The following is a 9,508-nucleotide window of genomic DNA, read 5'->3' as shown; positions in this document are numbered from 1 at the left end:
ACATGAATAACAGGTATACCGCTTTGGATACTGTTTGGGGGTGGGGTGGGGGAAGAGTAGAAACGACCTAGCAGGGGAAAGCCACAGTGACCAGGTCTCTGGCATGGAGCCTGGTTGTGTGGTGCAGAAGAAAAGGGGGGGAGAAGAGGGAGTGATAGGGGATTCAAGAGTAAGGGTGGCAGACAAGGGATTTTGTGGTTGTGAAAGAGACTTCAGGGTAGTATGTTGCTTCCTGGGTGCCAGGGTCAGGGACATCTTGGATTGGGACCACAGTATTCTGAAGGGGGAGGGTGAACAGCCAGAGGTCATGGTACATACTGTTACCAATGACATAAGTAGGAAAAGAGAGAAGGTCCTAAAGAGTATATAGGGAGCTAGGCAGGAAGGATAGTAATCTCTGGATTGCTGCCTGTGCCATGCACCAGTGAGGGTAAGAATAGCATGACTTAGCAGATGAATGTGTGGCTGAGGAGCTGGTGCAGGGAGCAGGGTTTCAGATTTGATCATTGGGATCTCTTCTGAGGAAGGTACGTATGACCTGTATAAAAAGGACGAGTTACACTTGAACTGGAGGGGGACCAATATTCTTGTGGGCAGGTTTGCTAGAGCTGTTGGGGAAGGTTTAAACTAGTTTGGCAGGGGGATGGGAACCCAAATGATAGGTCAGAGGTGGGTGCATTTAGTGCACAAGTGGATGCAGAATGTAGAAAGACTGAGGAAGGATAGGCAGTCAGGGCAAAATTGCAGTCAGTTGAATGGGCTAAAGTGTGTCTACTTTAATGTGAGCAGTATCAGGATCAAGGGTAATGAGCTTAGAGCATAGGTGACTACGTGGAACTCTGACGTTGTGGCCATTAAAGTCTTGGCTGTCACAAGGGCAGGAATGGCTGCTGGATATTCCAGGGTTTAGATGTTTCAATAGGGATCAGGATGGAGGTAAGAGGTGGGGGAGTGGCTTTGCTGATCAGGGACAGTATTCACAATTGTAGTAAGGGAGGAAGTCCTGGAGGGATCATCTTGAGTCAGTGTGGGTGGAAGTCAGAAACAGGAAGGGAGCGATCACTCTATTGGGAGTATTCTACAGACCTCCCAATAGCAGCAGAGACACTGAGGAGCACATCAGGAGGCAGATTTTGGAGAGGTGCAAAAATAACAGGGTTGTTGTCATGGGGGATTTCGACTTCCCTAATATTGATTGGCATCTCGGTGTAAAGGGGATAGATGGGGCAGAGTTTGTTAGGTGTGTCCAGGAAGGATTCCTGACATAGTATATGGACAGGCCAACTAGAGGAGAGGCTGTACTGGACCTGGTACTAGGCAATGATGGAGCCTGATCAGGTTTCAGATCTCCTGGTGGGAGAGCATTTTGGAGACTGACCATGATTCCTTGAACGTTACCATAGCCTTGGAGAGGGATAGGAGCAGATGATATGGGAAAGTATTTAAATGGGGAGGGGGATTTATGATACTATTAGGCAGGAGCTTGGGAGCATAAATTGGGAACAGAAGTTCTTGGGGAGGTGCACAATGGAAATGTGGAGGTTGTTTAAGGAATACTTGCACAGGTCTCTGGATAGGTTTGTCCCATTTGAGGTAGGGTAAGGATGGTAGAATGAAGGAACCATGGTTGACAAGAGACATAGAACCTCTTGTCAAGTGGAAGAAAAGTTTGCCTAAGGTTTAGAAAGCAAGAATCAGAAAGGGCTCTGGAAAGTTACAAGGTAGGCAGGAGGGAGCTTAAGAATGGACTTAGGACAGCTAGAAGTGAGCATGGGAAGGCCTTAGCAGGTATGATTAAGGAAAACCCCAAGGTATTCTACACCTATGTGAATAATAAGAGGATGAGACTGAGGGTAGGATTGATCAGGGCTAAGAGGAAATGTGCCTGGTGTCAGAAGAGGTAGGGGTGGTCCTTAATGAATACTTTGGTATTCACCAGAGAGAGAGACTTTGCTGTTTGAGGATGGTGTACAACAGGCTGAATCGCTTGGGCATGTTGATGTGATAATGTCATAATGAGGAAAGAGGCTGTGCTGGAGCTTTTGGAAAAACATTATCCTAAGTCACTGGGGCTATATGGGACGTATCCAAGGTTATTATAGGAAGTGAGGGAAGAGATTGCTGCGCCATTGGCGATGATCCTCACCGCCACTGGAGTAGAGCCAGATGATTGGAGGGTGGCAAATGTTATTCCTTCTTTCAAGAAAGGGAGTAGGGGCAACCTTGGGAATTATAGGCCAGTGAGTCTTCCTTCAGTGGTGGGCAAATTACTGGAGAAGATTTAGAATTTATAGGTATTTGGAGAAGCATAGTCTGATTAGAGATGGTCAGCATGGCTTTGTGAGGGGCAGGTTGTGCTTCACGAGCCTTATTGAATTCTTTGAGGATGTGACGAAGAGCATTGACGAAGGTAGAGCAGTGGATGTAGTGTACATGGATTTTAGTAGACGTTTGGTAAAGTTCCTCACAGAAGGGTCATTCAGAAAGTCAGGAGGCATGGGATCCAGAGAAACTTGGCGCTGTGGATTCAGAATTGTCTTGCCCATAGAAGACAGGGACCCCTGCTCTTTGATTTTTATAAATGACTTGGCTGAGGATGTGGAAGGGTGGGTTAGTAAGTTTGCAGATGACACTAAGGTTGGTGTTGTAGATAGTGTAGAAAGTTGCTGTAAGTTACAACAGGACATTGATAGGATGCAGTGCTGGGCTGAGAAGTGGCAGATGGAGTTCAACCTGGAAAAGTGTGAAGTGATACATTTTGGAAGATCGAATTTGAAGGCAAAATACAAGGTTAATGGCAGCTCTTAGTAGTGTGGAGGAACAGAGGGATTTTGGGGTCCACGTCCATAGATCCCTCAAGGTTGCTGCACAGGTTGAAAGGGTTGTTAAGAAGGCGTATGGTGTGTTGGCCTTCATTAGTTGGGGTACTGCATTCGAGAGTCATGAGGTAATGTTGCAGCTCTGTAGAACTCTGGTCAGACTACACTTGTGGAGTATTGTTTAGTTCTGGTCGCCTCATTATAGGAAGGATGTGGAAGCTTTAGAAAGGGGGCAGAGGAGACTTACCAGGATGCTGCCTGGATTGGAGAGCATGTCAGATGAGGATAGGTTGAATGAGCTAGGGCTTTCCTCTTTGGAGAGGAGGATGATGAGAGGTGACTTGCTAGAGGTGTACAAGATGATAAGAGGCATAGATTGAGTGGACAGTCAGAGACTTTTCCCAGGGTGAAAATGGCTCGCACAAGGAGCATAATTTGAAGGTGAGTGAAGGAAGGTATGGGGGGTGGGTGGGGGGGGAGATGTCAGAGGTAAGTATTTTTTTAAACATAGAATGGTGGGTGTGTGGAACATGGAACACTGCCAGTAGAGGTGGTGGAAGCAGATACATTAGGGACATTTAAGAATCTTAGCCACATCAATGATAGAGAAATGGAGGGCTATGTGGGAGGGAAGGGTTAGATGCATCTTAGAGCAGGATAAAATGTCGGCACAACATCGTGCGCAGAAGAGCCTATACTGTGCTGTAATGTTCTGTGTTTTAAAATGGAGAGTGACACAGAGTCAAGACCTTAAATTTGTTTATTATTGTTACATATACTGAGGTACAGTGGGGAAAAACTTGTACACTGTTCATACAGGTCAATTCATTACAACAGTGCATTGAAGTAGTACAAGGTAAAACAATAACAATCCAAAATAATGTTACATTTATAGTGCAGGTAGACAATAAGGTGCAAGGTCATAATGAGGTAGATTGAGGTCAAGAGTCCATCTTATCATACCAGGGAACTGTTCAATAGTCTTATAACAGTGGGTAGAAGCTATCCTTGAGCCTGGTGGTGCGTGTTTTTGAGCTTTTATCTTCTGCCTGATGGGAGAGGGGAGAAGAGAATGGGTGGGATCTTTGATTATGCTGGCTGCTTTACTGAGGCAGCAAAGTATAGACAGTCTATGGATGGGAAGCTGTGACATCTTGAGCCGTGTCCACAACTCTCTACAGTTTCTTGTGGTCACGGGCAGAGCAGTTGCTGTACCAAGCTGTGATGCTTAGGATGCTTTTTATAGAGTATCAATTGGAAAAATTAGAGGGGGTCAACAGGGACATGCCAAATTTCTTTCTCCTTCTGAGGAAGTTGAGGTGCTGATGAGCTTTCTTGGCCATGGTGTCTATGTAGTTGGACCAGGACATGCCATGGATGATGTTACTTCCCAGGAACTTGAAGTTCTCAACCCTCTCAACCTCAGCACCATTGATGTAAACAGAAGCATGTGCACTCCCTTCTTTCTGAAGTTAATGACCCTAGGAATCAAAATAAACTGCAGTGGTTTGAGGCAAGAATTGGCCAAGGTAGATTGGAAAATGTTACTTGTAGGGTTGATGGTGAATTGACAAGAAGCGCAATGATAAACTACCTCAATTGTTCATTCCTGTCTGGCACAAAAATGAAATGGGTAGGGTGGCTCAGATGAGGCTGATGAAGGAAATAAGGACCAATTCATGGAGGAGATGTATAACTTGGCCTGAGGACAGTTTAGAACTCGGCAAAAGAACGAAGGGATTGATTGAGGCTGAAAATAAGGTGTGAGAGTAAGTTTGCAGAAATGTAGAAACTGATTGTAAAAGCATCCTTGGATAATATGAAGTGAAAAAGATTACTGAATTCTATATAACAGTCATAGTTGGGAACATATAATGGGAAACACAGAAATGTCAGACCCAATTGAACAAAGAGACACAGGAGACTGCAGATACTGGAAATGGGAGCACCAAACAATCTGCAAGAAGAACTCAGTGGATTGAGCAGTATCTGTGGGAGGAAAGTAATTGTCAATGTTTAAGTCGAAACCCTGCATCAGAACTGAACAAATACCTTGGTTCTCTTTTTAGTGGGACTGAAGGATGATAAATCCCCAGGGCCTGACAGACTACATTCCAGAGTATTTAAGAAAATGGCCCTGGACAAGTGGATACATCAGTGGTCATTTTCCAATGTTCTCTGGACTCTGGATCAGTTCTTCCAGATTGGAGAGTAGCTAATGTAACTCTACTACTTAAAGGAAAGAGAACCCAGAAATTATAGACCTGTTGACCTGATGTTGCACTGGGGAAAATGCTTGAGTATTATTAAAGATATAATGGCAGAGCATTTGGAAAGTGTGACACAATCAGTTAAAAGTCAGCATGGATTTTTTTTAAAAAAAAGGAAATCATACTGAAGCAATGTACTGAAATATTTGAAGATGTAATCAGTAAAGTGGTTGGGCAACAACCAGTGGATGTGGGCTATTTGGACTTTCAGCATTCTTTGACCAAGGTCCCACAGAAGAGACTGGGGTGTAAAATTGATGCATGTCAAATTGAGGATAGTATACTGACCTGGGTAGAAAACTGGTTGACAGACAGAAGCAAAGAGTAGGAATAAACTGGTCCATTTCTGAGTGGCAGGGAGTGAAATGTGAGGCTCCCAGGGTTCATTGCTTGGACCCCAGGAAGTCACAATACATATGAATGATTCAGATGGAATTCTCAACCACAGAAGGCAATTGAGACTAAATTCTTAAATATGTTCAAGGAGTTGAATATAGTTCATATGTACTGAACTGGATGATCAGCCATGATCATTCTGAATAGTGGAACTGGCTTGAAGGGCAGAATGGCCTCCTACCACTGCTATTTTCTATGTTTCAAAGAGCTGTGAGTGGGCTTGAACATTGTGCAATCAGCAACAAACATCTCCACTTCTGACCTTGTGATGGTAGGAAGGTTATTGAAGTTGCCTCACCTGAGTTTTTTTTTCAGACAGTTCCTGTTTTTAGTTTAGTTTTCCAGCAAAAATATTACACTTGCTTCTGTTGTTTTCTTAACCCTTTCTAGGTATTAAACACATTTAAATGTAATGTTTTAATGACCAAGCAAGAACTCGGCTTTCAGCAGTTTTTTTTTTGAACTGATCTTTCAGTCAAAATACATCCAAAAGGTGCAATGCAGTCTTTTCAGACTGATTTCTAACCAGGGTTCTGGCTTCTACTGCCAAGTGAAAGAAACTAAACCTTAATTCAAAAAAGATTAAAGTGATAAAATATATTAAAATATCTTTACAATTTGGAATTCAGCAAGTTTACCTGCTTATTTACATTTTGCAGTGTCCTATAGTGAAATTCTCTATTCCTGCTGCTAGTGGCAATAGTCTGGTTTTCCTTTTATCCAACCTTATCCAATACAATAAGTGTTGTGTGCCTGGATTATGACTCATTCTGAGTTAGTTGCTACCACTGTTGTACAGCTTAAACCCTGGTAAATATCAGTACCCAATCCCTCTTAATTTCAAGTTCATTTGGGTTAAATTGATTTCTATAAGAAAATGAATGTTATGTGACAATTTGCCATTAGCTGCTTGTAAAGGTTTGTCAGTGACTGACTATCTATGTCATGGCTGTTATTTAAGATATTTGCACATTTTTGTTCCATCCAGTGAGAAATTCTCTTTTCTCTCATTTACATAACCAGGAATCAGTAGGTGTAAAGAGAAGTAATAAAATTATGAAAACATTCGAATTGCATCAAATTTTCCTTTATTTCTGTTTTCCCCCTGAAACAGTAGATTTGGTAATTCTAGCTTCTTAAAAATAAACACCTGAATGTATGTCAGAACTTTAGAAAGAAAATCGGCGATTAGTTCAATTTCAGCATCTTTGCTAAGGAGGTTGATTAATGATCCATAAGTTGAAACCAACACCTTGCACAGATTTTGCTTCTCTCACTTTCTTGTTCCAAGAATAGTATCTGTCATGTTGTGAAAAATGAATGCTAACATATGGATTATCCGGCTGTGCATGTCTCATGGTTGATGTTTTTGAGTTCCGCCCACTTCCTTTAACTTCATTATTCTCCCATATGCTGTGTCTTCACAAGATTATTTATTAAAGTTGAGACTTTATGATCAACTAAATTGGCTAAATTTCACTTTTTGCATGACACTTAGTTAATAAAAATCAAATGGTTCAATATTATGCTGCTGCATGGTGTGGGAGACCGAAAATGCATCACCGAAAAAATATGAAACTCTTGGGGCTGACTATGCCATGCCTCCAGATTAGCTGGCAGCTGAAGAAGGGGGTGGTGGGGGGGGGGGGGCAGAGGCGGGGAATTGTTTCTAGCATTCAGAGGCATTCAAAACTAGATTCAAGCAATTACAATATTTAAATATTTTCAAGAAGTCATAAACTAAAACAAATAGCTAAAAATCTAACAGACTCATTTAAAAAGAAAAATTCTGAATTAATGACTGTGAACCTTGCCTCTTTGCAGCCTTTTGCTTCCTTTGAAATGAATGGAGAAGCACTCCATGCGCTAGGTCTAAGCTGATACAGGTTGTTAGTGTGGATTCCCCACCAACTTCCATATGTGCACAGAAATATCGCTCACAGCTACGTAAGAAATGCCAAGATTTCCCCAGACATCAGGGCCAATGTCATGACTTGAAAGGTAATCAAAGACAGCATAACAGCCCTTCCGCAATCAATATTTTCCAGAAATATGACAGGTGTAGAGCAGTCCAGGTGGTACTGTTCCACATTCTGCTCTTCCTTCAGCTTAGCACATTGAATCATGATACAGGCACTGCAGATAAAAATGTTACATTTTGAATCCAATGGACATTCAGCTTTGAATTTACAGTTAATATCTTCAGTGAAACTTGAGTGGTCCAAGCTGATTGGGAACCAAACTTTGGAGTCCTGTGATTCCTTTGGCTCCCAATCCAAAAGTATGACTCTTCCAAGGTTCTGTATTCGACAAGCAGTTGGACATTGCAGAGGGAGTGGATGGGTTGAGAAGGTATTCAAAATACAATGTGTTGTGGGGGTAGTATAGTTAAATATACTTGGGCCTATATTTCTATTCTTGAAAATACTGCAGTCCTCTATCAAGATATTTATGTATGATCCTGAAGTAAGTATTCATGTCTTAGATGAGTGTTGCTTGATTGTTTTTAAGCATATAAAATAGTCTAATTTTTTTTGACTGCTTCGGGATTTGTAATAGGATGTGTTGTAATACTTACACAGCAGAATACTGAATAGGATGGCACATCTAGATATTTAGCCTTGCAAGAGCATATTGGAGCTCTTGGATATGCACATGTACTAATTTCTGAGTTTAGTTTTCACAAATGTTTTTTTTCTTTCTTTATCTAGCAACTATTGCTACAAACAGTGTAACGTTTGTCTCTTTAGTCTGGTTGTACAGGAATTGGTTGTTCTTATAAAATCTGAAATTGCATCTGTTTTGGATGAAAGTGCATTTTCTTTCCTTGAATGCACCTTCCAATTGGACCATTAAAATCCCTGATGTATGATGTGTCCATTTAGACCAAAGCACTGACTATATGATAAATAATCCCCAAAAAAGATGGTAATTAAGTTCTTCTGACTTCATATTTTTCAAAATTAATTTTACTCAGGCATAGTGCTTGAGGAATGGAAAATTGCAAATGTTATGTCCTTGCTTAATACAGGGTGTAGCATTAACCTCCGTTACTAGAAACTGTTCAGTTTAACCTTGGTGGTGGGGACATTCTGGTTATGATAGTCGAGGACAGAATTAAATGTTACTTGTGATTGATTAGTGCAGATTGATTCTGATGTTTAGAGAAATCCATCAGGAACTTATTAAAGGCAAATTTTGTCCAACTTTAACAGTTTAAGTAACGGGGAGGGCCGATGAGGGAAATGTAGTTGATGTGGTATGTGGACTGGTAAAGGCATTTGATAAGTTGCCATATGACAGGCTTGTAATTAAGATTGAAGGTCATGGATTAAACAAGACTGTGGCAGCATGGATGCAAAATTGGTTAAATAAACAGATGAAGGGTTTTGAAATGAAACATCGACTATCTATTTCCCTCCATAGATGCTACCTGACCCATTGAGTTCCTCCAGCTTGTGTGTTGCTCCAGATTCCAGCATCTGCAGTTTCTTGTCTCTGGAATCAGAAAATAATAGTGTGCAGTAGTTTTTTGGACTAGAGGGCAGCGTACAGTAGAGTTTCCTGGGGTGGGGGGGGCAGGGGGGTGGTTGGTACAAGGACCACCGTTTGTCTTGATATAGATGATTTTGGCCTGTGTTTACAGGGCACAGTTTCCAAATTTGCAGATGGTGTACTGAAGAGGATAACAGTAAGCTTCAAGAAGGTATAGACAGGCTGGTGGAATGGAGAGATAGGAGCAGGTGAAATTTAATGCTGAGAAATGTGTAGTATTTTTGGTAAGAAGAAAACTAAAGACACAGTTCTAAAAGGGGTATAGCAGGGAAGTGGAAATAGCTAGATCTTGCACTAAGACAGCACAGACTCAGTGGGCCGAATGGCCTCCTTCCCTGCTGTAACCATTCTGTGATTCTATAAAGATGTTCAGTGACTTTTTATTCCTAGCATGACAGTATATTAGTAACATTTTAGTACAGATTATGCCTGCCTACTTTAAAGAAAGGAAACAAATTTTCATTCTGC

At 41.6% G+C, this 9,508-nt stretch overlaps 1 protein-coding gene across 1 annotated transcript in view; it reads left to right on the top strand.

The window, feature by feature from the left end:
• The first annotated feature begins 7,882 nt into the window (after nucleotides 1-7,882).
• The window catches only part of rd3 (retinal degeneration 3, GUCY2D regulator), a 78,991-nt gene continuing 77,365 nt past the window's right edge, over nucleotides 7,883-9,508 (top strand). The window contains exon 1 of the mRNA XM_052010898.1: nucleotides 7,883-7,951. The gene's annotated coding sequence lies outside the window, so the exon portion shown is untranslated. The remainder of the gene's footprint in view (nucleotides 7,952-9,508) is intronic.

This window comes from Pristis pectinata, chromosome 3 (assembly GCF_009764475.1).
Source record: "Pristis pectinata isolate sPriPec2 chromosome 3, sPriPec2.1.pri, whole genome shotgun sequence".
Classification (NCBI taxonomy): Eukaryota; Metazoa; Chordata; class Chondrichthyes; order Rhinopristiformes; family Pristidae; genus Pristis; species Pristis pectinata.
Note: the sequence above shows the minus strand (reverse complement) of the source record. Positions and strands in the feature narration are given on the sequence as shown.